The 27,232-nt window shown below is 33.8% G+C and overlaps 1 pseudogene; it reads left to right on the top strand.

The window, feature by feature from the left end:
• The first annotated feature begins 2,781 nt into the window (after nucleotides 1-2,781).
• LOC139364002 (ATP synthase subunit alpha, mitochondrial-like) lies at nucleotides 2,782-26,673 on the top strand (annotated as a pseudogene).
• The last annotated feature ends 559 nt before the right edge of the window (nucleotides 26,674-27,232 follow it).

Consider the following 27,232-nt stretch of genomic DNA (forward strand, 5'->3'; position numbering starts at 1 on the left):
GGTTGTCCAAAGCATTACTCTGATAAAGAAAGGACAACACATTGCAATATGTTATAAATAATCAGCCTTTCTCCTTAAATCTATGCATGTGCTCTATTTCCTTCCTGTGCATTCTTTAAGCTATTTTTAATTTCATTCTCTTAGAGAAATCATCTCAGGAAAGTATTAGAATCCACATATTAAAGGCAAAGATGAGGAAACTGGAATTTAACCTTACCTTGACCAATGTTGCTATATTTTGGGTCAGTAGTTTGGAATAATTTGTATTTAACTTTCTGTACTTTAGGAGTAAGTTTTTAGAAGTAAAATTGAGTAGCAGATTTGGAATCTTAGCTAATATATGATACGATTATAAAATTAGAGCCAGTCCATTTGTAAATAATTGTTTAAAGGCTAATAATAGAAGCGGGATGAATTTGATTGCCTGGACCAACTTGAATGTGGAAAGTTTGCTTTGGGTAGAATCAAATTACATAAACAAAACACTGATGAATTATTAACACCAGGCCAATGTTTACACTAAATCAAATCAGTTGTGCTGCTATAGACTTCAGTTAATAAACTAGACTGGACTTTGTTTTTTTAGGGTCATTAATAAAAGAATGACTATCGTGTTAAATCTGACTAATAGTTACTTTTCATGAATCAAAGTAATGAGCTGAAATCATCAAAATGTCTCAGATAATCATCATTATCTTTTATATATCCAAGATCCTGTGCAGTCAACATGTTTTTTTCTTCAAATCGTACTTAAGGCATTTTCGTGTCTTAGTCCAACTTTGAATTACTGCTGGTTCCAAATTCTAATAAGTTATTTTTCACAGGCTTGTTTAGATATCAAGGGTTTGAAAATCAGAAAAAAAAAGTTCAAAATGGTGGTTTTATTTATGAGTTTTTTCATCACCATTATGGGAATAATATGGCCAAATACTAAAAATGTTATTTTCTGTCTCCCTGGGATAATCAAGATTCCGGTGTTCTCCTATCTGCCTTTGCCCTCTCAGAGTAGTTCTAAAAAGAATCAGGTAGAAGTCATTTACTCCTTTTTTTTCTGCTGATCCAATTGCAGAATTCTTTTTATTCTATGTATACATGATATTGGCCTTGGGTCCCAACAATGGAATATGTGGCATCAATTCTCAGGTCTAATACATTTTGGGAAAGCCATAAATTTTTATAATTGTGTTTGAAACATCCACAAAGATATTTGAAATGTCACCAATTAAAAGAAATTTGACTTTCGACTTTAATTCCATGAAGAAGGGAAATTGAAAAACATAGTTCATAGAAGTAGAAGTTCTAAACGAGGTCGCTGCTGTGAGTAATGTCTTTAAGACACAGCCTGAGATTCTAGTTTGCCCTGCAAGAGGTCCAGCTGCTGGCCAAGATCCCCTTTGCAGTCCTTTCTACAAAATTTTATCTCTCTACACTAAATTTCTTTGTATTTCCTTGTCTTAAATCTCTTTTCATCTCCCCTTCCTGAGTTTATTTTACATGAGATCAAGTATGTAATGATTATCACAATTTCAGTAATTTGTTGATATTAATTTATTTCATTCTGAAGCAAAAATCTGAAAGACAAATCTCTAGTTTTTTCATTCCCTATCTCACTTCCTTCTCTACCCAAATCTTCTAAATACCATGGACAATGTGATTCACAGTGTCTTCTCTTCTTCCTATTCCTTCCCATTCAATATCACTGAATTGAAATAAGTCTCAATTCAGGTATATTTGCCTGAGTTGAATCTTCCTCTAGTCACATAGTAAAAAGCCTTTGTCACCATTGGAAAGAATGAAAATTGGACTATCAACACATGAATACTAATCATTCCCAGTTGTATGAGCAAAGTGCTTTTTCTATCTTGAGTATTTCATGGTTGGTACCTGTTGTGCTGACCAAACACAAAAGAGGGCATGAAGCAGTCGACAACCTACACTTGGGAATAATCAACCAGAAAGCAAGTTGAGAAGCATAAAGAGCTTAAATCCAAATCTATAGCGGGCTACAGCATAAGGTGGGAGACCCTATGGTGACTTCAGGCAATTAGGGAGATAGGTGCAGATTTCCACCTTTTAAAACTGTAAGCTGGCAGGACTGTGTCATCTCTAACATGTGTGCTTCTATGCAAAACACCAAACTTAGTGCCATAGAGGACAAGATAAATGATATTTGGAATCTTTATCTGTGAAAAGCATGTCATCTTGTTGAAACATAGAGACATTTAGCCAAATAGTACAACATACTACATAAGAAAATGTCTACCTAGCCAGTTTGGAGGCTGTAGCCACAGAGAAGCCACTTAAGTTGTAACAATGCTCTTGTGCTATGTGGTTGCCGTGGCTGTTGCTGGCACCCTTCCTTGGTGAGCTGGTCTGGTCTCCAAAAATGCTCTAGGATCACCTTTCAGTGCTGCAATGAATGTCCGTGCCTCTGACACTCTTCTTCAGGAATGGCATGGTGGAGATGTCCTCTAATTTTGAAGAGCATATTCTTGGAGTTAATACCTCTGCTGCCCTTGAAGAGAGTCAGCCTGTCTTAAGTATTAGTGGTGGTATTGCCCAAGTACATGGACTGAGGAATGTTCAAGCAGAAGAAATGGAAGAATTTTCTTCAGGCTTAAAGGATATGTCTCTGAACTAGGAACCTGAAAATGTTTGGAAATGACAAACTGAAGGAGGAGATAGAAGAAGAAGAAGAGGACAGGAGCCACTGTAGACATTCTAGTTGATAAGGAGCTGTTGGGTTGTCTAGTAGATACTCTTGATCGTGCCCTTAGTTATATGGGTCCAGTGGTTCCAAAACTTATAGACAAGTTGGTTAGAAAAGCCTTGGACTTACTCCTCAAACTTTGTTGCATAAACTAAGCAGACTAGCATTAAGACTCTGGGTGGCTTCGTGTTAATTAGTTGTGGTCCATGTGAACTGATTATTGGCAACCAACAGACTGGCAAAATTTAAATTGCTATTGACACCATCATTATACACTCCAATGATCTGATAGAAGAAGCTGTATTGTCTCTACATTGCAATGAGTTAAGAGACCATTTCCCAGTTGGTGAAGAGACTTACACATGTAGATGTCATGAAGTAAGCTATTGTGGTTCAGCTACTACTACTGATGTTGCCCCGCTTCAGTACCTGGCTTCTTATTCTGGCTGTTCTATGGGAGAATATTTTAGAGATAATGGCAAATACACATTCGCCATCTATGATGATACATCCAAACAGGCTGTTGATTGCTATCAGATGTCCCTGCTGCTCTGCCGAGTCCCTGTTGTGAGGCCTATCCTGGTGACATGTTTCACTTATAATCCTGTCTGTTGGAGAGAGTAGCCAAAACGAGTAATTCCTCTGGCAGTAGCTCCTTGACTGCTTTACCAGTCACAGAAACACAAGCTGGTAATATCTGCTTACATTTCAGCAAATGGAATATCCATTGCTGACTAACAGATCTTCTTAAAAACAGAATTACTCTCCAAAAGTATCTGCCCTGTCATTAATGTTGGTCTGTCTGTGTTCTCCATTGGATATGCTGCCCAAACTAGAGCCATAAAGTAGGAGGCAGGTACCATGAAGCTGGAATTGGCTCGTTATTGGAAATGCTGCTTTTGCCCAGTTTGATTCTGACTTTAATGTTGTCACTCAACAACTCTAAAGCTGGTGTGTATCTGCCTAAGCTGCTGATACAAGGCTAGTATTCTTCCATGGCTATTGAAGACAAACAAGCAGTTGCAATCTATACTCATGTAAGAAGGCTATCTTGATAAACTGGAGCCTAGCGAGATCACAAAGTTTGAGAACGCTTTCTTGGCAACTGTTATCAGCCAACACCAAGCCCTGTTCGGCAATATCAAGGCTGATGGAAAGATCCCTTAGCAGTCAAATGCAAAGCTGATAGAGATTATACCAAACTTCCTGGCTGGATTTGAAGCTTTTACTATGAATTCACGTCAAATATCAGTTTGGTTTTGTCATTTTTTTCCTAGTAATCAGCTTCATTTATAAAAGGACTCTCATACTTAAATTGTACAGAAATCATGTTAAAAATATCAGTTCCATGTTGCTTGGTGGCTTAAAAAAATGTCAAAATGCTTCTCTGGATAGTAACTATTACATTATACATCTTCACTGAATAAGAGAAAGCTTCTGAATAAGAGAAATCTTCACGGAATAAGAGAAAATGGACACAAATGAAAGCCAATGGGTTGAATTATAAGGAGCATCTTGTAAAACAGAAGACAGTAACTTTTTTCCCCTTAAAATAGCACTGGCTCTGCTTTCATTTTGGAAAATAGAAAAACTATTTTATGTTCTTTATCAGTCTTGTGTTTTAGATAATTACAAATTATTTTTATCATTTTTCTTAATTTTACATATTTATGAGGTTCATGTTATATAATGGGAAAAGTGGGGAGTGAAGAGAGGTTGGTTAATAAGTACAAAAATACAGTAAGGAGTAAGCTATATTGTTTATATAATATATAATCACATTTATATTCTTGTATTTATTGATATATTGATATTATCATTTTTATTTACAGAAATACTTATCAGTATATTTCAATAGTGACAAATACATGGAATGAATGCACTAGTTTCATCTTTTTAATTTTCTGGGTGGTAAAGACTGTCACAAAACAATAAAATGTGAAGCATAAGAATTATACATGAAGAGAGGTTCATAAATATATAAATCATAATTTAATATTAAAATAAAATTAGACAATACACACATTTAATGATGTATAATTATCACACTATAAAAGAAAAAATAGGTGACCTATAGTCCATGTAAATGTTAAATTCACATTTCTTTTATGTGTCCAAATTATTAAAGCAACAACAATCACATGCAATACACACTAAGTTGCTAGCAAAAACATTAAGAACTATTGATAATAAGTTGTTTCCTGTCATTTCATTTGTTTAGATAGATATACTTTATCCTCTTATGATCTGTGCACTTTTAAATCTAGTTTTTAAAAATTGATAAAATTGTATTGTATACAATATAATGTTTTGAAATATATATATTGCAGAATGACTACAGCAAGCTAATTCACATATGCATTACCTCACATAGTTATTTCGTGGTGGAATACTTACTATCTAATCTCTTAGCATTTTCCTAGAATACAATATATTATCTATTGCACAATATGGTAACTACTGTTCTTTTGAACTTATTCCTACTATGTATCTGAAATTTTGTGTCCTTTGACCAAAATCTCACCAATTCTCTCCCCACCTGTCCCAGCTCCTGGTAACCACCATTCTACTCTCTACTTCTATTGAGTTCAACTTTTTAGATTCCATATACGAATGAGATAATGCAGTATTTGTCTCTCTGTGCCTGGCTTATCTCACCTAATGTACTGTCTTCCAGGTTCATCCATGCCGCTGTAAATGACAAGAGTTCCTTTTCTTTGTTAAGGCTGAATAGTATTCCATTGTGTATATATACTGCATTTTAATTATCCTTTCATTTATTGATGGTCACTTAGGTTGATTCCATATCTTGACTATTGTGAACAATGCTGCAATAAATATAGGGGTGTAGATATGTCTTCTAAACACTGATTTTATATCCTTTGGATGTATACCAGTAGTAGGATTTCTGTAGTATATGGCATAGTTTCAGTTTTTTAAAGAACCTCCATAGTGTTTCTATAATGGCTGTACTAATTTACATTTCTGTCCACAATTGTCCAGGGGTCCCATTTCTCTCCATCTTACCTAGCACTTTCATCTTTTCAGTAATAGCCTTTTTAGCAGGTGTAAGGTGATACTTTGTTTTAATTTGCATTTCTCTAATAAATAATGATGAGCACTTTTTGGATACTTGTTGGCCATTTGTATGGCTTCTTTCAAGAAATGTCTATTTATATCTTTTTTGCCCATTTTAAAATCAGGTTATTTGGTCTTTTGCTATTGAGTTGTTGGAATTCCTTATATATTTTAGATATTAACCAATTTTCAGATATATGGTTTATAAATATTTTTCCCATTCCATAGGTTGTATCTTCACTCTGATAGTCTTTGTGGCTGTGTAGAAGCTTTTTAGTTTGATGTAGTCCCACTTTTGCTTTTTTTTTTTTTTTTTTTTTTTTTTTGGAGACAGGGTCTTGCTCTGTCTCTGGGCTGGAGTACAGTGGCACCATCCTGGCTCACTGCAACCTCCACCTTCTGGGGTTCAAGTGTTTCTCCCACCTCAGTCTCTAGAGTAACTAGGACTACAGGCACATGCAACCACACCCAGCTAATTTTTGTATTTTCAGTAGAGACAGAGTCTTGCTATGCGCCCAGGTTGGTCCTGAACTCCTGGCCTCAAGTGATCAACCCACCTTGGCCTCCCAAAGTGCTGGGATTACAGGCATGCTCCATCATGCCCAGCCCCATTTGTCTATTTTTACTTTTGTTGCTTTGTGTTTTTGGGGTCCCACCCAAAAATCATTGCCCAGACAATGTCACAGAGGTTTTCCCCTAACAGGGAAACACAGTGGATTTATGTTTGTAATCCATGTTGAGATGATTTTTATATGGTGTGAGATAAGGATCTAAATTTATTCTTCATGTGGGTATCCAGTTGTTCCAACACCGTTTATTGAAGACTGTCCTTTTCCCATTGTGTGTTCTTGGCATCTTTGTCAAAATCAACTAATTATAAATGTGTGGGTTTATTTCTGGGCTGTATTCTGTTCCAGTGGGCTGTATGTCTGTTTTTATGCTAGTATCATTCTGCTTTGATTACTATAGCTTTGTGTAGTAGGCTTTAAAGTCAGGCAGTATGATGCCTCAAGCTTTGTTCCTTGTGCTTAAGATTGTTTTGGCTATTTTGGGTCTTTGCTGGTTCCATATGAATTTTAGAATTGTGTTTTTCCTGTTTCTGTGAAGAATGTCATTGGTATTTTTGTGGAGATTTTGTTTAATCTGTAAATCACTTCGAGTATTATGGACATTTTAACAATATTCTTCCAATCCTTCAACTTTGAGTATCTTTCCTTTTATGTCTCCAGTTTTGTTTATCAATGTTTTATAGTTTTCAGTATAGAGATTTTTTACTTCCTTCATTAAATATATTCCTTTTTTATTTTTTGTAAGCTAGATATTTCACTGTTAGTGTACATAAATGCAATTTATTATAAGTTGATTTTTGTATCCTGAAATTTTACTGAATTTGTTTATTTTAACCATTTTTGGTAGAGCCTTTAGGGGTTTTTAATTGCTGTCTACAGATAGGGACAATATAATTTTTTCCTTTCTTGTTTGGATGCCTTTTGTTTCTTTTACTTGCCTAATTGTTCTGTCTAAGACTTCCAGTCCTATATTGAATATAAGTGGCAAAAGTGGACATCCACGTCTTACTGGAATGTTGGCTCTTAAAGGATAAGCCTTTAACTTTTCCCATTGAGTATTATGTTAGCTGTTTTTTGGTCAGACATGGCCTTTTTTCATATTGTGTACATTCCTTCTAAATCTAATTTTTTTGAGAGTATTTAGGAAAGAATATCAAATCTTGTAAATACCGTTTTTGCATCTATTGAGTTGATACTATGGTTTTTGTCCTTCATCTGTTAATATGATATATTACATTTATTGATTTGTGTGTGTTGAATCATCCCTATATCCCTGGGATGATCTTGTTAATATGCTATAGAATTGGGTGTACTAATATTAGGTTTTAGATTTTTGCATCTATGTTCACCAGGAATATTTGCTTGTAGCCTGCCTCCCTCCCTCCCTCCCTCCCTCCCTCCCTCCCTCCCTCCTTCCTTCCTTCCTTCTTTCCTTCCTTCCTTCCTTCCTTCCTTTCTTGTGTTGTTATCTAGTTTTGGAGAAGAATTGATAGTATATTTCTTTAAATGTTTAATAGAATTCAGCAGTGGATTTACTGGGTCTTGGGGTTTTCTTTGATGCGTGACATTCATTACTGATCAAGTCTCCTTACTTTTTTTGGTTTGTTCAGATTTTCTATTTTCTTTTTACTCTTTAATCTTGGTATATTGCAGGTGTCTAGGAATTTATTCATCTCTTCTAGATGATCCAAGTTGTTGGTATGTAATAATTCATAATAGTCTCTTGTAATCCTTTGTATTTCTCTCCTATCAGTTGCAGTGTTTCCCCTTTCATTTCTGATTTTATTTGATTCTTCTTTTTCCTTAGTCTGGCTAAAAGTTTGTTGTATATTTTTTAAAAATAACTCAGTTTTGTTACTTTTCTATTTTTCTAGTCTCTTTCATTTATTTCTGCTCTGATCTTTATTATTTATTTTCTTAATTTGGGCTTAGTATTTTATTCTCTTTTGTGTCCTTTTGGTACAACATTATTTATTTGGGATCTTATTGTTTGATGTAGTTGTGTATTGCTATAACGTTCCCCCTTAGAACTGCTTTTGCTTCATACCATAAGTTTTGATATGTTGTGTTTTCATTTTCATTTGTCTCAAGAAATTTTTCAATTTTCCATTTAATTTCTTAATTGGCCCATTGGTTGTTCAGGGGGATGTTGTTTAATTTCCATGTGGTTTTGAATTTTCCAATGCCCCTTCTGCTATTAATATCTAATTTTATACCATTGTGATTAGGAAAAGATATCTGATATGATTTTAAACTTTTAAAATTTGTTAAGACTTATTTTGTGGCCTAACATATGATCTATACTGGATAATTATTCATGTGTAATTGAATAACGTATATTTTGCTGCTTTTGCACGGAATGTTCAATATATGTCTGCTAGGTCCATTTGATCAAGAGTGTATTTTAGGTTTAAGATTTTCCTTTGTTTGTTTGTCTGGATGATCTGTCCACTGCTGAAAGTGTTGAGGTCTTCTATTATTGTATTGCAATCTATCTTTCCCTTCAGATTTATTAATATTTGCTTTTTATATTTAGATGCTCTGATGTTGGGTGTATATCTATTTGCAATTGTCATATCCCTTTAATGAACTGACTCCTTTATCAACATGTATTATTGATTATAGTCAAAGACCTTTGTCTTTCTTTGCAGTCTATTTTGTCTGACCTAAGTCTAGCTATTCCTGCTCTCTTTTGGTTTCTATTGGCATGGAATATTTGTCCATCCTTTCACTTTCAGTCTTTGTATATACTTACAGGTGAAGCAAGTCTCTTGTAGGCATATTTAGTTGGATCATGTTTTTAATCCACTCTGTCATAATATGTAATTCCATTAGATAATTTAATTCATTGACATTCAAGGTAATTATTGACAGTAAAAATATATGCCGTTTTGTCAACAGTTTTCTAGTTGTTTTGTAGAGCCTTTGTTTCTTTCTTCCTTTCTTGCTATCTTTCTTTGTGGCTTAGTGATTTTTCTCTAATGGTATGTTCTGATTTCTTGCTTTTTATTTTTTGCATATCTATTACAGGTTTTGTTTTGTGGTCACCATGATACGTACAAAAACATAGTTAAAACAGGTTATTTTAAGCTGATAACAATTTAACTTTGATCGCAATAAAAATTTACACTTTTACTGCACTCCTCCCCCAATATTCTGAATATTTTTTGTCACAATTTGCATCTTTTATATTGCATATACCTTAATCCTTTTCTTATTTCCCTGAGATACTCACCGGCAGTGCTCATGGCAGCAGAATTATCCAGAGATGACTTTGCCATGATATATCTTGTTTTTATTATTATTTTCACATTGTTCTAGTATATCAACTTTGGAAACAAAATTCTATTTTTAGCATTCTGTTTTTAGTAGTGGTATTTTCATTTACAAAATAGAGTAATTCTCATTTGCTGAAAATGTCAAATGCTAGAAAAGACAGCATTTCTACACGGGATGTTAACATCGTTCTCTAACAGTTCTTGGCTGAAGATTCATTTTATGAATCTAAGTTTTCCTAAATAGATGATTCAGATGATTCTGCTATTAGTTCTGTTTAGAAGTGACTTCAAGAACAGTTTTTTATATTTTATTTTCACATTGAAAGTCAGATTTGCTTCAGCCTCAGAGTGTGTTTATGTAAAATTAGCTTGGCAGCAAGCTACACTCCTTTTCTAAATGACAAAAGGGTTAAATTATTCTGGCTATTATTTTTAATAGTTGTCTTTTAACCTTCATACTATAGATATGTGATTTATACACCATCATTATAGTATTATTCTAAATTTGATTTTGTAGTTAATTTTACCAGTGAGTATTGTACTTTCAGATGTTTTAATGTTAGTTATTAGCATTCTTTTCTCTCAACTTGAACTCCCTTTAGAAATTCTTGTAAGACAAGTCTGGTGGTGATAAATTACCTCAACTTTTGTTTATATGGAAAGTCATTATCTCTTCATTTCCAAAGGATAGTTTTGCTGGGTTCAATATTTTGGGTTGACAGAATTTTTTTTCCCTTCAGCTCTTTGAATGTATCACCTCACACTTAAAAAAAAACTTATAATTTCAGAGGTACAAGTCAAGGTACATAGGTGAATTTGTGTCTTGGGAGTTTTCTGTGCAGATTATTTCATCACCTAGGCATTAAGCCTAGTACCCATTAGTTACTTTTCTTCATCCTTTCTTTCCTCCCACCCTTTACCCTCTGAAAGGCCCCAGTGTGTGTTGTTCCCCTCTACGTGTCCATGTGTTCTCATCATTTAGCTACCATTTAAAAGTGAGAACATGGGGTACTTGGTTTTCTGTTCCTGTGTTAGTTTGCTAAGGATAATGGTCTCCAGCTCCATCCATGTCCCTTCAAAGGACACGATCTCACTTTTTTTTTTTATGGCTGCATAGTATTCCATGGTGTATATGTACCATATTTTCTTTATCCAATCTTTCATTAATGAGCATTGAGGTTGATTCCATATCTTCACTATTATGAATAATACTACGGTGAACATCTGCATGTATATCATCTCACTCTCTCCTGGCCTATAAGATTTTTGTTGAGAAATCTGCTAGACATATCGGAATACCTTACACATTATTTACTTACTTTCTCCAGCTATTTTTGAGATCTTCTCTTTGTCTTTGATTTTTGACAGTTTGATTATAAGTCTTGGGTTACTTTGGATTGAATATGATTGAAGATCTTTAACCCTTTACCTGGATATTTATGTATTTCTCCAGGTTTGGGAAGTTTTCTGCTATCATTTTCTTAAGCTTTCTGCTTCTTTTTTCTTTCTCTCTTTTCAAACTCCTATAGAACTGTTTTTCCTACCCCATTCAATTCAATTTTTCTTATTTTGCTACAGCCAGATTCTGTGATCTCTCACCTGATTTCCTTTGTTCTTGTGAAGGTATTTTTGTACATGGATAGTTGTTCAAATTAATTTTTCGTGTGTAGAGGGATGATCCCTAGAGAGTCCTTTTCCACCATCTTATTTCACCACTCTCCTATATCTAGGTTATATTTATTTATGTTACTTTATATCAGGTAAATGTTCAAACACAGAAACCTTAACTTTTATTAGAGTGGCCAATTAGATCTAAATTAATACTCAGTTTTACCTTTTCTTGCACATTGAATTCTGAAGTAGGAAAAAATAGCTACGATTAAAGTTGATCTAGTATTAACAATATTCTAATGGCATAAATTTAGAACTATATGATGAAAACACAGTTTTTCCTTTGATTATTTCTTAGTAAAATGAAGTCATGTCAATCAATGTTTATCAAAATTCTGATCCTCTTATAAGTGCAAACCTCCAGTTTCACCCTAAGAGTCAAAATGTCAAAAATAGACAGTCAGTCATAGTGACGCACAGTACATAGTGCTATAGTGAATTTTAGGGATGATTGGGACAGTTTCTCCTTATAATGGATATATTACTTACATTAAAAAAATAAGAGGGAAGGTTAAGATTGGCATCATGTCAGAGGCAATGCCGAAACTGAAATGTAAGAAGAACACACATATCAGAGAGTGATTTGTGGTGTTGGGGTGGGCAGATATTTGAGAACCAAACAAATTGTAAGAAACAAAGCAAGCCAGAAAATTGACCCAAGTAACCAATATCAACATAAGCTACTCACATAAGACACTTACGCTGGTTCGAGGTAAATGCTTTTATCCCTAGTACTTAGAACTGCACTGTCCAAGATGGTAGCCACTAGCCTCATGTGACTATTTAAATTAAATGATACATTAGAAATCCAATTCCTCAATTGTAGTAACTACATTTTAAGTGGCCAATAACTGCATACAGCTAGTAGCCTCTTATTGGTTAGTTGAGATATAGAGCATTTTAATCATTATAGAAAGTTCTATTATATATCACTGGCCTAGAAATATTAATTGATCCCATCATCAAACCTAATCTAGCATTTCCAGATTAAAGAAAAAAGCTCTGCTGGAGTAGTTCTCTTCTTGTCAACAATCATAAAACTAAACAAGATATATGAAGCAACTGTATTCAGGCACTGCGCAGCAGGCAGTAGAAGAGTGCAATCTTTGAGAGCTGGAAAACTGAAGGTGAGCTCCATTACCAGACAAGTTATCTTCCCGGAAATAATATTCTGACCACAGCACAGTGAGCCGGGGTCCAAGTAGCGCATGGCAGTCATGCTAAGCTGAGAAGTCCACTGTCAAGAGTTCATGACAGCTTGAGTTATTAGAATATATGGAAAGAGACATATATAATAGCTGCTTTAAATTCTTCTATTGTTATACTAGATGAGTTATTTATGGGTCTTCTCTTGAGTTTTCTTTTTATAAATGTGTTCAAAGAAGGAGAAATATACTCTTCATAAATGAACAGAGAGAATATCAGCAGATTAAAAGCATATAAAGAAATAAAAATTCTAGAACTGACAAGCAGGCTTGGAAGTTAAAATGAACTAGAATAACTAAAACAATTTTTCGAAGAAGAACAAAGTTGATTTCAATACTTTCCATAAGACTATGATAATTAATATAGTGTGTTATTGGTGTAAGGGTAGACTTTAGAATCAACAAAACAGTAGCTTTTCCAGAAATAGAGCCGCATACACAAGGTCAATGTGTTCTTGAAGACGTGCCCAAACATGTTAATCAATAGATAGCGTATATATTTTCAAAAAACATTGTAAATGGGAGACCTATAGTAAGAGAAGAAAAATCGCAACCCTTCTTCAAGCCAAATAAACATTAATCTGAAATGGATTATAGACTTAAATACAAAAAATAAGACTGTAAGAATTCTTGAAAAAATAAAGGAAAATTGTGGCATGGAAAAATACCAATCATAAAGGAAAAATCAAACAGTATAAATTGTACTTGATCAGGTTAAAGCTTTCTTTTCAAAAGGCACCATTAAGAAAATGAAAAGGCAAGCTACAAAATAGGAGAAAAATATTCACAATAGTCATATTTTTAGAAAAGGACTACTTTCTAGAATATCTAAAAACTTCTATAATACAATAATTAGAACATCAGCCCAAATTTTTAAAAGGGCCTGAAATTTTAAGATGGTTCTCCAAAAAAGATATATAAATGGTCATTCAGCACAGGAAAAGATGTTCAATATGATTAGTCATCGGCAAAATACAAATTAAGACCACAATGAGAGACCTATGCAGACCCACTACATTTTTTTTTTTTAATTTACAGTATCAAATAGTGTTAGGGCCTTGGAACAACAACAATTCTCATATTGCTGGTGGGAGTGAAAAAGGTACAGATACTTTGGAAAACAACTGGACAGTTTCTAATAGTTACACGTAAACATATCCCACGACCCAGCAGTTTCACTCTTGCTGGTTACCTAAGTGAAACAAAAGCATCCCCCCACCACACCCTGCAAACTACTTGTACACAAATAGCAATTTTATTTATAATAGCTGAAGAGTGGAATCAATTCAAATATCCATCAACACGTGAATGGATTTGTTAGTTTATGTCCTTTTGGAAGTAGATGCCAAAATAGAGTTTTGCAAGAGCGTATTGGGGGAAACACCTGTAAAAGATGAAAAGGCAAGAGAGTTGGAATTAGATAGAAAAATCTTTAAGAACTCGATGTGGGCCTCACATCTGTGAAAAGCTAAGCCCTAGAATACAAGCTGTGTTCAGTCATTGCCCAGTGCCACCCAGAAAAAGGATGACTCATCTCAAACACTGAACAGCTTGTAAAGAATTGCAACTTGAGGCTGTCAGCTCCCTACACTCCTCACATTTGCTTGTTTCCTGAAGGGAGACTTGAGGAGCGTACCTCCATGGCTGCCACAATGGATCAACAAACTGATATATTCATAAAACATATTACTATTCAGCTATAAAATTTACTTATATGCAATATCATGAATATAAACTGGAAAACAGAAACACAAAAGAATGATATTCCTGCTAGTTATAAAGTCTTCAAATAACTACATATAAGTTACATATACATGTTAGTGAATTTCTCTTGTTTGTGTATTATACATAATATAACAAAATGTAATTACTATACATAATGCATATGCATTATTTTGCTTGTCCATTTTAATATTACATTAGAGCCATTTTTCCACATTCACAAAATTTAAAGTATACATTATTTATGCAACAATATGTATCTAATATGTTTCAAAATTCAAGAAGCTACTATCTACTATAAAAGTGTTTAGAAATAAGTGAGGCAATATTATGGGGTATTTAGGTTTCCCCCACATTTTTTTGATATTATAGATAAAGTTATAATGAACTTTATGCTTAAGTCTTCATATTTCTGATAGTTTCTTTAGGGTGGGTCTAGCACTATAATTCCAGACATGAACACTTATAGGTCTTTTGATATATATTTTTTTAAATTGCTTTTTAGGAATATTGTACCAGAATAGCTGAGTCTGCATTATCATATATTCCCCAACTTAGAGGAATCACGATATTTTAAACATCTTTGCTAATTTGTTAAGCCTAAGAGTATTAACTATAGAAACCTTAATTCTTTGAATTTCTTTTATTTTTAGTAAAATGGAATGTTTCAAATGTTCATTGGCTATATTTCCTTTTGTATGGATTATTTCCTTCAACTTTTTCCTATTAGACTATTTTGCTCTCTCGGGGTCTTACAGTCTTACTGCTTTTCTGATTAATTTTATGATTTTTTATATACTTTATTGCCATGTTTTATCATATGCTACATTGTAGGACATTGTTTAAAGCTATAATTCATGTAATTCAATACCCTTTGGGCATGAAAACAAACATCCATTTATTTTTTGACTTATCAGTTAGTCATTAGTATTGCTGTTTTTATGATTTACCCATAATTTTATCTGAATGCCTTTACTTGCCATTATTTCACATCTTTTAGGGATTTTTATTATACGGATATCTAAATTTATGGCTACCACTCGAATTTCAGTGGCACCTCAAATTTTATTTACTTAAAAATATACTAAATTACTCTTCCTTCAACATTTTTCTCTCTCTAAAGCCCAGCTTTCCCTATTATCCTATATCCAATCAATTTATGTAATGTTTCCCAAAACTGTTCTGTTCTCTCTTGTCCTTCTACATTAATTCAGGCCCCCATTACTTTTAATCAGAATCCTATCATAATATTCCTACTTCCAATCTATTCTTTTTCATAATGTTCTATTTCTTTCTTTCTGGATTTATCTTCCTAATGTACTCCTTAAATTATTACAGAAGGAGGTTCAAAGTCTCTTTCGGTAAGTATTCTTTGAGACTAGGTAGTGCAGCTTTGGAAGCCAGATGACAATATATGTTATATAAGCAGGAAACAGCTGTTGTTTCCATTTCTCCAAGGCATTTGGCATTCTGAATGCTGTAGGGAATGTCTTATGATTTGGTCAATTCAAAGATTTTTGAAGTCTTTAGAAGAACTAAGCAGACAACACTCCAGGCAATAAGGTAATTGAGTACCTCACTGAGAGCACTGGTGGCAGTGAGGTGCTGTACTCAAGTGGCTTGTTAAGTAGTAGACATTTAGGATCCCTCCTTTCCCATTACCTACCAGGCCCCTCCTTCAGGAGAATTGTCTTCCATTTATTGTCAGACTATGATCAAAAGTCACTGAAGCCTGAAATTATTGGTCTTGTTATGGTAATTAAAATAAAGCATTGAAGATGGTCTGAATGTTTAGAAATGAACACACAAATAAAAATATTAAGAAAAACCAGCTTCACCTTAGAAGCAGAATAAATGCAAATATGCATAATTTGTTTAACACACAAAACTGTTGGTGAGGCACAATAGAAAGGGAATATCTGATCTCTATAATGTAATGAAATAAAAATTGAAAGAGCCAGAGGTATAGGTCAAATATGGCCTTAGGATGGAAAATACTGTGGAACGATATTAAGTGAGATTTCGGTAAGGGATTGGGGGAGAGTAGAGGAGAAACTTAGGAAGAGGGAGCTTATGATCTAAATTTAATTTGCAAATCCAAATCTGTATGTCTTGAAGTTTTGGAGTACTAACCTGTCATTTCTTAAGTGGACTCTAGTTAGGCAGCTATAGACGTAAATCACAAAGTTGTTGTATCTACATTGCCTCATCTAGTTTATTCAGCATCGTTACATGAAAAACAGGGGATATGAAAATAAGGAATGCCCACTTTCTTGGTATACTGTGTCAGACTTTAATTTGAGTACTTGAGAACAAGGCTGCTTAAAGTATGGTCTATGGATTGATGAATACAACCAACTCTGTTACAGATCTGCAAAAAGATAAACAGTATACTTGAGAGTAAGCATTTGGATATTTTTATAGTAATTAGACATTATTGTGACAGCCAGGAGAATAGCTGGTGGATTTTTCCTTCTGAACAGAATCTATACCAGTTCAGCTGTTGAATTCATGGTACGGTTTTCCTGTGGTACAAACAGCATACTACTCTGTCTTGTAAGACAGTGTTCTGAGATGTGATGTTTTCAGGTTAGTCTGTCATCTTGCATTCAAAAGGTACACAAATATGAAAAAAATGTAAACATTTATTTTTGTAACGTAATATTTCATTACCATTTTGATTTTTGAATAATCAGACATTTTCTCAAATGTATTGTTTGCAACTAGTAACTAAGGAAAGAAGTTTTGAATTATTTACTTTGAACGATTTGTACATGGCAAAGCAAGCTTCATTGGAATCTCTGTCAAGCAAAGATACCCCTTTCTGCATATCGCAGTAGTAATAAAGCAAGGAGTAAAAATGGAAGTGGTTCTGAAGGAATAGACAAAAAGATTTCACATATTTAATTCCATTTTGTAAATATATTTGAAGTGAGAAAACTACAGTGTATTCTTTGTAGAAATTGACTGGCTAATGAAGCAATGAAATCACCAAAACCTAGGTGGAATATTTATACAAAACATTATAAAATAAATTCAAACAAAATAATTTGAAAGAATAGGTAGCGAATTATGAAGTCAATAGATGTTTAGTGCTTTATATGTGAATATTAATAATTTAAAAGGCATTTCAATGAATAGTTTTTATGAGTCTTCCCATTTTTAATGTATGATCTGATTTTTTATAATATTCTGTTTATTGCATCTAATAAAATAGATACTTTATATATTTTTATATTGATTTCTATTGTATATTAGTGGTATTAGTCTATGATTGTCATGAATAACAAATAATATCATTTGATAATTTAAGAAGCTCTTCTTTAAGCAGCCTGTGTTTTAGCTTAGTGTTTCTCAGACTTTAATATGCATAAGAATCACCTGGTGAATCTTGTTAAAATCCACATTCTGACTCAGTAGATTTATAAAGCCTGAGTTTCTGCATTTCTAAAGAGTTGCAAGATGATGCTAACACTGCTGATCCACATAACACATTTTAAGTATCAAGCCATTATATTTCTCTTATTTACTATCTCACTTTGCTAATATGGAAGAATTTCAGTTCTCCAGAAAACAGTAGAACAGGAAACCAACAGATGATGAAAGTTTTGCATGTGGATACCTTTAATCTAATTTCACATAGGAATACTATCAGGAGATTTCTGGAATAGGGTCAAGATTCTGCATCAGCCCAAAAGGAAATGCTCTTATGTTCTTCCTTTGGGTAGTCAGTAGCATGCTCTGTCCAGCTATGTTAAAACTTTGAGCTGTGAAATCAGACTCAAGGGCTGGCTCCTCTTGACCTAGTGAAGGAGTCTCAGTATCCCTGGTGACTGCTGGCTAGCTGCTCCCATCTGTAAATATCTTCCTCTAGAGTGAAACTGTGCATAAAACAATAGGCAGAGCCAAAGGCTGAATGACAGCTTTCCCTGGTGGTCACTGAGTATAATATGTGATATCAACACACACACAAGAAATGGTAGAGGGAGCTTACAGATTCCAGTAATAGCAATGTGGCATGGTCAGACTAAACCTCTAGCACAGACAACAAAAACTAAGATACCAGATATAAAATCTAGGATATATGTGTAAAATCACCAAACTATATGAAGGTGCTAGCTAGTGGTTAAAAGCTGGCAGAAACTGTGGAGGATTCTTCATTTGAAAAACAGGAGAGACAAGACCCTAGTTACATGTGTAAATTTAAAGCATTTTTGTCTAGTGCATTCCCTAAAGTCCCGTGGCTCAGGGCATCAGAAAACTGAAAATACTGTATCTTTTTTGGGGGATACAATCATTTAGGATTGTTATGTTTTCTTGATGAATTGACATGTCTATGACTTTTTGTCAGTAGAAGATAGATGTGAGACTGGCAAAGCAGATAAAAATTAAGGGGCAGAGAATCTTGTAAGAGATCATATAGGTAGAAGCTCCAAAATCTGCATGTAAAAGTCACCAAAATTCTTGGCTAATTGTTAAACTATGCAATTGGAGGAAGAAATAGCAAGGTCTGCTGAAAACTCAGAAACTTGAAGCTGAAGAGGTTGAGCAGAGATTCTATCTGTCTTATTGGAATCTCTGTCATAGATATAAACAGGGAAGCCTGAATTTGAAGTTTGAATCCAGCCGAGTTAATTGCTTAGTAAAATGAGAATTATTCTTCAGAGGAAGGCAAAATTCAGAGTCTTCACCATGTATCCTCCATCAATGTACCTACCATGATGTTCAGTGTCCAAAAAGGGAGTTAAGCAACCCAATCTTACACTTACAGGATTTTCGGAGACTGTGGGACAAAACCTTGTCACTCATGAAACACTTTGCGTATAATTTTATAGATAGGTTAAAAGCATTGAGAAAAACCCCTGTTAAATACTAATCAAAAGAAAACTTCAGTGGGTTTTATTAATATCAGACTAGTCTTCAGAGCAAAGATAATTATTAGGAATAAACATATCAATCCATCAAGAAGACATAACAATCCTAAATGATTATATACCAAATAAAAGATCTTCATAATACATGAAGTACAGATGTGTAAAAAAAAAATGGATGGAACTAACAGAAGTCAAAAATGCATGATTATAAGTGAAGACTTGAATTACCTCTCAGTAATCTATGGAACTAATAGAAAATTAGCAAGGATATAGAATAATAATACCTTCTACCGACTGGATTAAATAGATATTTAGAAAATATCCCATACTACTTCAGCAGAATGCATACTCTTTAAAACTGCATGTAAAGCATTCACCAAGGTATATCTTGAGTCATAAAACTAACTTAAAAAAATTTAAAGGCATAGAAATTGTACAGGTATGTTCTCTATGATAGAATTAAACATTAGCACCAAAAAGATAACCAAAAAATCTCTTTTTTAAAAAAATTTTTATTGTAGGTTTAGGGGTACATGTGAAGGTTTGTCGTGTAGGTAAACTCATGTCATGAGGGCTTTTTGTACAGATTCTTTCATCGCCCAAGTATTAAGCCTAGTACCCAACAATTTCCACTCCTTTCCCTCCTCCCACTCTCTACCCTAAAGTAGACCCCAATGTCTGTTGTTCTCTTTTTAGTTTTCATGTGTTCTCATCATTCAGCTCTCACTTATAAGTGAGAACATATGATATTTGGTTTTCTGTTCCTGTATTAGTTTGCTAAGGATAATAGCCTCCAGTTCCATCCATGTTCTTACAAAAGGCATGATCTCATTTTTTATGGCTGCATAGTATTCCATGGTGTGTATGTACCACATTTTCTTTATCTAATCTGTCATTGATGGGCATTTAGTTTGATTCCATGTCTTTGCTATTGTGAATAGTGCTGCAATGAACATTTGTGTGCATGTGTCTTTTAATTTAAATGATGTTTTTCCACATAATCTATGAGCAAAAGACCTTTCAGTGAATTATGATTTGTATTGAACTCAATAAAAATGAAAATTCAGCATAAAAATCTATAAAGTGCTGCTAAATCAGTGCTGAGAGGAAAACTCATAGCACTAAATATTTATATTAGGAAGCTAAGTTTCAAATCAAAAAATTAATGCAGGGTTTGGTATATGTTTTCTACAAAGGGCCACATTGCATTTATTTGTTTGCTTTTTTAGCCATATAAAGTCTCATTGCATACTCTTTGTATTTTGTTTAATAACTTTTAAAATAAAAAGAAATTAGCCTACAAACAATATAAAAATATTTAAGATTTCCCCTCAAGACTCAAGGTAAAGTGCAAAATAAATTCAAAGCAAGCAGCAGGAAGGGAATAAATGTAATACCAGAGATCATGAAGTGAAAAACAGAAAAACATTAGAATCAATCAAATCAAAGCTAGTTCTTTCAAAAAATTAATAAAATTAATAAACTTCTTAGAAAACTGACAAAGGAAAAAAAAAAGGAGACCATATATAAATTTCTACTGTCAGAAAAGAAATAAGGGATATAACTACACTTTCCATAGACAGTTAATAGATTAAGGAATACTAAGAAATATTCTACACACATGAATCTGAAACTTAGACCAATTCCCTGGCTGGGTGTGGTGGCTCACGCCTGTAATCCCAGCATTTCGGGAGGACGAGGTGGGTGGATCACCTGAGGTCAGGAGTTCAAGACCAGCCTAGCCAACATGGTAAAAACCCATCTCTACTAAAAATACAAAAATTAGCTGGGTGTGGTGGCATGCACCTGTAGTCCCAGCTACTCGGGAGGCTGAGGCAGGAGAATCACCTGAACCCAGGAGGCGGAGGTTGCAGTGAACCGAAATCATGCCACTGCACTCCAGCCTGGACCATAGAGCAAGACTCTGTCTCGAAAAAAAGAAAAAAAAATTAGACCAATTCCTTAATAATTGCAAACTTCCAAAACTAAGTTAAGTAGATAATCTGTGTAATCCTATAGCTATTTAAATTAGGGCAAAAGAAGTCAGAAGTCAATTAGAATCCAAATCCTTTCCAGAAAGAAACCACCAGGCCTAGATGGTTTCACTGGTACATTGTACCAGCATTTAAACAATTTCAACTCTCCGTAAACTTTTGCAGAGCACAGAAGAACATTCTGCCAACCAATTTTATGAAGCCGTCATTACTCTAATACCAAAAGCAGAGAAAGTAAAATAAAATGAAAACCACAATCCAGTATTTCTCATACACATAGTTACAAAAATCCTCCACAAAATTTTTAACAAATAGAATCTAGTAATAAAATCTAAAAACCCAAATTTTGATATTTATTCCAGGAATGCAAAATTGGCTCAATATTCAAATTTCGATTAATGTACATCTTAATAGTCTAAAGAAGGATAGACTCATTACTAGATGTAGAGAAATATTTAAATATTTGTGGTAAAAACTCAACAAACCAAGAAGGGAAATTGCTCAAACTGATAAACAGCATAATAAAAATCCTACATCTAACATAATATTTGATGGTGGCAGACTACTTTACCCATAAAATCTGGTATAAGGCAAGAATGACCACTGTTTCCACTTCTATTCAACATAGTAGTGGAAGCCTTAGCTAGCACAATAAGGCAAGAAATGGAAACCAAAGGCATATGGAATGTAAAGGAAGAAATAAACAATGCTCTGGTTTGTAGATTATCTAATAGCCTATGTTAGACTATGACAGTCTGTAAAGAATCTCCTAGAACTTACAAGTGATTTAGCAAGGTCAAAGGATGCAAGGTCAACATACAAAGCAATCAAATTTCTATACATTAGCTGTGAACAATTATAAATTAAAGTTAAAAACAATACCATCTACAATAGTCCCTCTCAGATACATACTATGTAGAGATATATAAAATAAGTAAAAAATACATAAAACAAGTACAAAATACATAAAGTACAAGATGTACATGCTGAAAACTCAAAGTAGACTAAAATAAATGGTGACTAATACTGAGTTTATAGATTGAATGACTCAGCATTTAAATCTGTTAATTCTCTCCAAATTACATATGTAATGCAATTCTAATTGAAATCCCAATAGGATTTTTTTTTTGTAGCCATAAATAAGCTGATTCTGATGTTTAAATGGAAGGGCAAAGAAACTAAAATAGCTAAATCAATACTGGAAAGAAGAAAGTTGTAGGAATCATGGTGTTTTCAAGACTTACCATAAACCTACAATACTCAAGTCATGATGATATAAAAATGCAGACACACAAATCTTGAAACAATGGAGAGTCCAAAAGCAGACCCTTACAAATATGGTCAATTTTTAACAAAGTTATAGAATAAAGCCAGTGGAGAAAGAATGTTTTTTTCAGCATATGGTGTTGGAACAATTAGATACCCATATGCAAGAAAATCAACCTGAATATAAATCTCATACCTTACGTAAAAATTAACTGACAATGGATCTTAGCTCTAAGTGTATAATTTTCTTGGAAGAAACCATAATGGAATATCTTTGTGACCTAGGAAACATCTAAAAGTTTGCAAGTGTGACATTAGAAGCACAATAAAATTGATAAATGCAACTCATCAAAATGTAAACTTTCTGATCATCAAAATTCATTAAGAAAATACATAGGCAGGCCACAGATTGGGAAAGTATATTTATGCAGCATATATCTAAATGTACTGGTATGCAAGTTATACAAAGAACTCCCACAATTCAATATTAGAAACAAAAAACTGGCAACATTTTAGAAAAACACTTCAATAAAAGTATGTACATGAACAGAAGTTCAACATTAGTTCACATGAGAGAAATGAAAATTAAAATCACAATGAGATACTACATACTTACTAGAATAATTGAAAGAAAAACAACTTGCATAGGAATGTTTATGGTACTTTATCATAGAGCCAAATACTGGAAAGAGTCCAAGTGTACAGCAATAGGCGATGGATAAACCGATATGTTCATTCAATGAGCTACTACTTAGCAATAAAAGAAATAAACTATTGACTTGTACAACTACATGGATGAATCTCAGCAATAGTATGTTGAGTAAAGAGGCATTACACAAAAGAGCATACAGAAGCCCCTCCTTATTCACGGCTTTGCTTTCTGTAGTTTGTTACCTGTGGCGAACCACAATCTAAAAATAATTTTAAAAATTCCAGAAATAAACATTTTTAATAGTGTTCTGCTCTGAATAGCATGTTAAAATGTCCTGCCACTCCGCTTTGTCCCACATGGGGCATGAATCCGTCTCTTTGTCCAGTATACCCACCCTGTACATGCCCTCCACCTGTTAATCACTTAGTACCTGTCTAGGTTGTCAGATGGAAAAACATAGCATATATGTGGTTTGGTGCTATTTGTGGTTTGATGCAGTTACTGGAGGTCTTGGAATGTATCTCCCATGGATAAGAGGGGACTATTATATCCTGTGTGATTCCATTTATATAAATTTCTAGGACAGGCAAAACTAATAATTGTTGAAAACTAGGATAAAACAGAACTTGTCTCTGAGAATCAGGATTGACTGAGACGGGGCATGAAACTTTCTAGGCCATTCTTTATCTTAAGAGGGATAAGAGGCAGATAAATGTTCCTTCCAAAACTTATAGAATGGTACATTTAAAAAACATTCATCTCATTATATGTAAAATGTATATGAAAAGAAAAAACGAAGATGGAACTTAATGTATGTGCATCAAAGTATTATGGAGTAACTATGCCAATCCTTGTACTTTGAAACCTCCAAAGTTAGGTGGATTTATGTATTGATAGCAGGATACATACAGATATGTAATAAATAAACTATAATAGATAATGTTCATTTTAGAATCTAGATGTTGGGTATATGGTTTTCACTGTAATATTAAATTTTATATTTTGAAAACTTTAGTAATTGTTTGAAGAAATAACATTCATCAAGCTTTATTAGACAGTGTAACTGCATTATAAAAGAAGAGCTAAGTTTTGAGGGAATTGTGAGAACACCTGTTAGGAAAGAAATTTCTCTGATATGGGGAAATATTAAGGTGGTTGATAATACTGCCCCATTGGACAACTCAGGAGGACTCTTATGCAACCAGGCAGCCAAGATAAGTGAGCCAGTGTAAAAAGATGCTATAAAGCATTTAACCTCACCTGCATCTTTTTATACCACTAGGTAAAACCTTTTATTTCCATAAGCATAATATCATTGGTTCAGAAAAATACTTTTCTACAAGTTTGACCAAAAATCAACTTCTGCTTAGCCAGCTTTTTAAAATTCAGTGTTTTGAAGAAGTTTTACAAAAGGGAGTACATTCAGTAGTCTAGAAAATTTTATTTATATATACAACTTTTATTTATAATTATTCTAACTCAGTACATATATATCACACAATAAACAATAACTTAATAGAGTAATACCTTTTGAGTTTCTACGTTACACTGAATACTTGAATATATGATCAAATAAAAATAGTTTTTATCTAATGCATCACTGGATCAGCAATCTTGGAAAGGTATATTTGTAGTTTTCCAGGAAAATGGAATCTTTAAATTGATAATGACATATCTCCTTGTGCTTGTGGACAAGATTTCTATTCACTGCTTTATTTCTTTGATGTAATGATATGCACCTCCAGACTCCAAAAGATATATCAAGCAACTTTTTTAAAGCTTCTTTGATAAGTAGTACATTAACAAGCTTCCAGAAGTTCATAGTCATCTCCTCAACTGAAGAGTGAGAAAAGAGGAAAGATGAATTGTTTTGTAGGAGGCAAAATTTCTTGTTTTATACTGACTCAGTTTATGAATACAACCTTCTGAGCCTCTCTTTGGTTATACAAAATAATGGCATATGCCATATACATTAGTATAGATTACAAAGCTTTAAAAGTAGAAATTTGGTTTAAGTGATGTTTTTGTTTTCAGGGAAACCTAAATCTGTTGCTGACAGTGATAAAAGTTTTCTGAAGATGTCCATCAATATTTATGTGTGTTTGCTGTAAGGCAGGGTGTGTATTGTAGAAGCCTGATATACAAAGAATTTATATGGAAGAGCAACAAAGCACATTTACAGAGCTACACATAAATACATGTAAATCTAAATCTAAATTTACACAGAAAAATATGTTGGAAATTATATTAAAATTTTTTTTAGTTTGTGTGTGTGTGTGTGTGTGTGTGTGTTTCTTTCCCTCAAGTATGATGTTAAATGGGTCCATGGAGAAGGCCAGTTATAAGAAATAAAAGACATGATCTTATCATACCTAACCTCTCTAGAATTATTTACACCAGAAGGGTGTAATTTTTTTTCCATGGAAGAGAGGACGTGGAACACAATGGGAAGGAAGGGATAATATATGAGACAAGGTAAACAAAGATTAGCAGCTGGCAATGGAGGGCTGCTTCTCTATTGGATATACAAACTACAGTTCCAAAATACTTTGCAGTCAAGGATGGGGAGTCTGAATATTGTGACATAGGCTACTCAATGGAGAAATCACATGAAAAAGCGACCAGTGTTACTGTTCTACAACTCATCCACCTGAAAGTCATAGATTCTTAGGTTCTCAGCACAATACAGGGGAGTCAGAGACCACTAACCTCAGCCCAAGTGCAGCCCAGAAAACTTGAAAATAGGTTATAAGCTCAATATTACTTTATCTCTTTTAGTCTCCTCTCTATCCTCTGGCCCCTCCAGGGATTCAACCATTGATCCAACTTTAAAATGGGGGAAAAAAAATAAGATAATGAGTATCTTAGAGTTTTATTTTTTAAAAATTGATAAGTGCATAGGATATAGGAATACATGATGGAGACACAATTGTGAGCAAAAAGAAGCCCAATCTCTACTTTCATGAAGCTTATGGGGACACTGAGGAAGATGAATATTTTAAAAACCTCACTAATAATTACAAATTGGGATTGTCTGAACAAAAGAACATGATTCTGTGAGGACATATTACACAAAACTGGTCTCAATTGTGGTAGTAAGTGACTAGAGGTGAAATCTGAGGGATAGGTAGGAATTAATGAGACAAGGGCTGGTGAGCAGGAAGTTTGAGGCAAGCATATTAAACCTCTATAGCAGGAAGGACTGAAAAGAGACCAGACGGGCTGGAGAAAAGAGAGTTTTTATAAAAACCAAAAAGAAAAAAAAAAATTCTGGTACAAGTCTGGAGAGGCAGCCAGTGGACCATACCATCAAATCATTTTGTCCCTGCTAAGGATTTGGGTCTTCGTCCAGGGATCAATGGGCAGGTAAAGAATGTTTTGATTTCTGTCTTGAAAAGATTATACCTACTATAATTCCAGAAACGAATTGTGATGGACAGTTTGTCAGACCAAAAAAGACCAGTTGATAGGCTCTTAAAATAATTCCAGCAAGCAATGATGATGGCCAGGACTAGGGGTCAGTGGAGGGAACCAAGTGGAATAGATTTGGAAACATTCTTAAACTGGTCCTTAAAGTTATGGAGGTCATCTGTAAACTTTGAAAGAACTGCTTTGATGGATCGATTGGAGGGTGGGGTGTACATTGAGGAATGAGTAGAAAATAAGAAAGTGGACCAAAAAAGAGTCTGTGAAGGGAAGAAGATAAAAGGGGCAATAAGAGGAGGATTTGAAGGAAGGTTCATCTGTAAGACTTGAATGCATTCTAAGAAGGATCAATATCACAAAGAAAGGACAGTAGAATGCAGTTCCTGAAAAGATCAGGAAGAGTCAGAACAAAAGCATCAGTGGAAGAACTACATTTACTTTTTTCTATTTATTTATTTTTAATAGAAATAAAATACATATGTGCAAAATGATGTTTTGAAATATGTACACATTGTAGAATGGCTAAATTAAGCTAATTATTACTAGGTATTGCATTAAATCTATAGATCACTTTTGTAGTATGGATATTTAAATAGTATTCTTTAAGTGCATAAAAATGGGAAAACTTTGTGTCTTAATTTCTTTGATCAATATTTTATAGTTTTCAGTATATAGGCCTTTCACCTTCTTGCTAAATTTATTCCTAAGTATTTTATTGTTTTTGTGGCTATTAAAAATGAGATTGTATTCTCAATTTCTTTTTCAGATTGTCAGTGTATGGAGATGC

The sequence above is a fragment of the Macaca nemestrina genome, chromosome 7, assembly GCF_043159975.1.
Source record: "Macaca nemestrina isolate mMacNem1 chromosome 7, mMacNem.hap1, whole genome shotgun sequence".
Classification (NCBI taxonomy): domain Eukaryota; kingdom Metazoa; phylum Chordata; class Mammalia; order Primates; family Cercopithecidae; genus Macaca; species Macaca nemestrina.